This window comes from Crocuta crocuta, unplaced genomic scaffold, assembly GCF_008692635.1.
Source record: "Crocuta crocuta isolate KB4526 unplaced genomic scaffold, BGI_CrCroc_1.0 scaffold26, whole genome shotgun sequence".
Lineage (NCBI taxonomy): Eukaryota > Metazoa > Chordata > Mammalia > Carnivora > Hyaenidae > Crocuta > Crocuta crocuta.
Window position 1 is genome coordinate 9,851,727 of NW_027532249.1, and position 5,212 is coordinate 9,856,938.

General features: G+C 39.7%; 1 pseudogene; it reads left to right on the forward strand.

Moving 5' to 3' along the window:
* The first annotated feature begins 441 nt into the window (after positions 1 to 441).
* On the forward strand, positions 442 to 1,541 carry LOC144243104 (actin, cytoplasmic 1 pseudogene; annotated as a pseudogene).
* The last annotated feature ends 3,671 nt before the right edge of the window (positions 1,542 to 5,212 follow it).

Here is a 5,212-nt window from a genome sequence, read left to right on the forward strand (position 1 = left end):
GACTGCCAGCTCAGAGCCTGGAGCCTGTTTCAATCTGTGACTCCCTCTCTCTCTGACCCTCCCCTGCTCATGCTGTCTCTCTCTCTCCTAGAAATAAATAAAACATTAAAAAAAATTAAAAAAAAATCTATTAGGCCACAAAGAAAAACATCAGCAGGTCCAAACAGAAAACAGTAAAGACAGTCTTCTCTGATTGCAATGCAATATAACTAGAAATTAATAAAAATCAGGGGAACAAAACTTCTTTTATGTGGAAATATAAAACAATTTTAAGCAATGCCTAGAACAAAGAAAAGTCACCAACTGAAATCATAGACAATAATAACATGGCATACAAAAACTTGGGATGTGACTTGCTGCAGCCAGCCTGTATTACTTGTGCTCTTGTGGCTCAGCCTCTGGCTCCTCTCCTCCCAGTTCTCATGGATTACAATACAAGAAGAAATCACCACACTACTCATTGACAATGGCTTTGGTAGGTGTAAAGTGGGCTTTAATGGAGATGATGACCACCAGATGTATTCCCTTTTATTGTTGGGCACCCAAGATCAGGGTGTCATGGTGGGCATGGGGCAGAAGGACAGCTACATAGGTGACAGGTCCAGAGCAATTGCTGCAGGCTGACCTTGAAGTAACATATGGAGTACAGCATCATCACCAACTGTGATGAATTGGGGAAACCTGGCCCTACACCTATAATGAGCTACATGTGGCTCTGGAAGAGCACCTGGTCCTGTTGACTGAGGCACTCCTAAACTCCAAGGCCAACAGACAGAAGATGACTATGATCATGTTCAAGACCTTCAACACCTAGGCATGTATGTGACCATGCTGTCCCTTTATGCCTCTGGTCACACTGCTGGTACTGTCATGAACTCTAGGAATGGGGTCACACACATGATGCCCATCTACTAGGGCTGCACTGATCCCTCGTCATCCTGGCTCTGGGTCCCGCTGGATGGGACCTGGCTAACCACCTCATGAAGATCCTCATGAAGCATGGCTACAGCTTCACCTCCACTGCTGAGCAAAAAATTGTACATGACATCAAGAAGAACTCTGCTATTTTGCCCTGGACTTGCAGCAGGAGATGGCTATCATCTTGTCCTCCTCCTTCCAGGAGAAGAATTATGGGCTGTCCAGTGTTAGGTGATCACATCAATAATAAGTGGTTCCTCTATCCAGAAGTGCTCTTCCATCTCTCCTTTCTGGGTATTGAGTCCTTTGAGACCACATCCATGAGACTACCTTTGACTCCATCATAAAGTGTGAAGTTTACATTCAGAAGGACCTGTATGTCAACACGGTAGGTATGGTGGGACCATCAGGTACTCTGGCATTGCCATAAGATGCAGAAATAGATCACTGCCTTGGTCTGCAGCACAGTGAAGGTCAAGATCATCACTCCTCCTGAAAGAAAGTACTTAGTGTGGACTGGGGACTCCATCCTGGCCTCACTGTCTACCTTCCAGCAGATGTGGACCAGTAAGCAGGAGAAAAACAAGTTGGGCTTCTCCATCATCCACTGCAAGTGTTTCTAAATGGACTGCAAGAAGATGCACTGCGTTTGCTGCATGAGATGATTCAGAAGTATACATTTGCCTCCCTCATGCTGGCCTCATGAAACTGGAATAAGCCTTTGAAAAGAAATTTATCCTTGAAACTTGTATCTGATATTAGCACTGGATTGTAGAATTTGCTGCTGATTTTGATGTATTCAAGTTAACTTTTCCCTTGATATATGTTTAAAACCTTGCATGTATCTTTGATTTAAACCATTAGTACATATGGCTTAGTCACTTTCTAACTGAAGTGAGAGAACATGTTTATGGAAGAGAAATTCTTTGGCTTGGTGAGGATTCGTGAGACCATCAGTTTCTTGATTTTTGCAGAATATTAACGTGTAAGAACAGACTATTCCAAGATTGCTCTAGAAGCTGGCAAGAATTCTTGGGCCAGTTGTTATTTCTGTCTTTCTAGTCTAACAGACTAGACTGGCAAAGTCCAAGCCTTTCCATTGAGTTTCCCTTCTTACCTGATATTTTCCCTGCCTGAAATGGTAGGTTATTACTTGTCTTAGAGTGGAAAACCATTTGCATTTACACCTGTTTATTCATCCTTTTAATTCACGTAAAGTTTTTGTAAACAGTTCTCAATTACTTAAGAGATGACAACAAATTTTGGTTTTCCACTGTCAGGTGAGAACATTAGGTGCCAGCAACACTTCACTGTGTAAGAAAAATACAGTGTTGCATTAAACCAGAAAAGAACAAAAAACAAAGAAACAAAAACTGTGGAATACTACTAAGGTAGAATTCAGATGAAAATTCATAGTCTTAAACACTTTACATTAAAAAAACAAGAATTAAGGTAAATTAATTAAGAATCTAATTCAAAAAGTTAGGGAAAAGGGCACCTGGGTGGCTTAGTCAGTTGAGCATCCAACTCTTGATTTCAGTTCAGGTCATGATCCCCGGGTTGTGGGATCAAGTCCTGCATTGGGCTCTGCACTGTGTGGAGCGTGGAGCCTGCTTAAGATATTTTCTCTCTCTCTCACTCTCTCTCTCTCTCTCTTCCTCTCTGCCTTCTACCCCTTCCCCTGCTTGCACACNAGTGTGGAACGTGGAGCCTGCTTAAGATATTTTCTCTCTTTCTCTCTCACTCTCTCTCTCTCTCTTCCTCTCTGCCTTCTACCCCTTCCCCTGCTTGCACACACACACACTCTCTAAAATATATATAAATGTTTTTTAAAAAGTTAGAAAGAAAATTAAAAAAACAAAATAAGTGGAATGAAAAAGCAGGAGTTATTTATTAAGGAAAAAAGTAAAAATTAATAACTTAGAGAACAGAAAGATGGAAGGTTTAATAAAATAAACCTAATTCAATGAANTGAAAATTCATAGTCTTAAACATTTACATTAAAAAAACAAGAATTAAGGTAAATTAATTAAGAATCTAATTCAAAAAGTTAGGGAAAAGGGCACCTGGGTGGCTTAGTCAGTTGAGCATCCAACTCTTGATTTCAGTTCAGGTCATGATCCCAGGGTTGTGGGATCAAGTCCTGCATTGGGCTCTGCACTGTGTGGAGCGTGGAGCCTGCTTAAGATATTTTCTCTCTCTCTCACTCTCTCTCTCTCTCTCTTCCTCTCTGCCTTCTACCCCTTCCCCTGCTTGCACACACACACTCTCTAAAAAATATATAAATGTTTTTTAAAAAGTTAGAAAGAAAATTAAAAAAACAAAATAAGTGGAATGAAAAAGCAGGAGTTATTTATTAAGGAAAAAAGTAAAAATTAATAACTTAGAGAACAGAAAGATGGAAGGTTTAATAAAATAAACCTAATTCAATGAAGAAACCATTAGCTATTTGATTCTAGGAAAAAGGAATGAGAACAAATATGTAAGAATATAATAGAGGAGAAATAATCATAACAGAAAATGAAAAGAATTGCAATAGATTGCTTTGTTCAGTTCTATGCAAATCACTTTCAAAAACTGGATTAAATAAAAAATGTCTAAGATAATATAATTTACCAAAACCATAGATTAAAAATAAAGACTTAAAACTGATTTTTGTAGAAGAAACAGGTAAAGTGGTCAAAGAACTGCACCCACAAAAAGCAATACATCAGATGGGGAATTCTACCAAACTTTAAAGACTTTAAAGTCTGCCTGGGTCGCTCAGTCAGTTGGTGTCTTACTCTTTATTTTGGCTTGGGCTGGGGTGCCTGGGTGGCTCAGTTGGTTAAGCCTCCAACTTCACCACAGGTCATGATCTCATGGTTCGTGACTTTGAGCCCCGCATTTGGCTCTGTGCTGACAGTTAGCTCAGGGCCTGGAGCCTGTTTCAGATTCTGTATCTCCTCCTCTCTCTGACCCTGCCCTGCTCACGCTCTCTCTCTCTCTCTCTCACTCAGAAATAAATAAAACATTAAACATTTTTGGCTTGGGCTGTGATCCCAGGGTTGTGCTGAGCATGGAGCCTGCTTGGGATTCTCTCTTTCTCTCTCTCTTTCTCACTCTTTCTCTCCTTCTCTCTCTCTCCCCCTCTGCTCCCTCCCTTGCTTGCCCTTGCACTCTCTCTCTTTCAAAAAAAATAATAATAGCATATAATTCTCATAGTTCGATATCAGTTCCAGAGAAAATTTTTAAAAGAAATAAAATGTCTAATTTCTTTTTATAAAATTTTTTAGGTTTGTTTATTTATTTTGAGAGAGAGTGAGTGAGAGCATGATCATGGGACGGGCAGAGAGAGGGAGAAAGAGAGAATACCAAGCAGTCTCTGCACTGTTAGTGTGGAGCCTGACACGGAGCTTGAACTCATGAACTGTGAGATCATGACCTGAACTGAAATCAATACTAGGTGGGGCCTGGGTGGCTCAGTTGGTTGAGCGTCTGACTTTGGTTCAGATCATGATCTCACAGTTCGTGGGTCCGTGGGTTCAAGTCCTGTGTCAGGCTCTGTGCTGACAGCTAGTTCAGAGCTTGGAGCCTGTTTCAGATTCTGAATCTCAGGTGTTCCCTGGTTGTCTAGTGGTTAGGATTTGGCACTCTCAGATTCTGAATCTCCCTCTCTCTCTGACCCTCCCCTGCTCATGCTGTCTCTCTCTCTCTCCCACTCAGAAATAAATAAAACATTAAAAAAAGAGTTGGCTGGTTAACCAGCTAAGCCACCCAGGTGCCCTTCTTTAATGTTTTTCTTTGAAGTGAATATGACACTGATACCAAAATCTGACACAAATTTAAAAATATATATATCAGACCATGAATCTCACTTATGAATATCAGTGTAATAATAAAATCTTAAATAAAATATTAACAAACAGAATCCAGTAGCACACACAGAAAGAAAGAGAGAAAGGAAGGAAGGAAGGAAGAAATATATCATGACCAAGACCTAGCAGATTTATTCTAGGGATGCAAGAATATTTACAAGTTAAGAAAACAACAGATGAAAATATTAGGAGAAAAGTAACATATTCAGTGTCATAGATATTTGAAAGTCATTTGATAAAATTCAACTACCATTAAAAAAAAAACCTAGTACTTCCTCAACATGATATATCTAGCTCAGCACAAAAGCTAGTATTATGATTAATGGAGAGACAATCGAAGCATCTCAACTAAGAGAAGGATGGCCATTCTCACAAATATTCCATATTATATTTGCTTTGCTGGCCAATACAATTAGACAAAAGAAGAAAATTGGAGT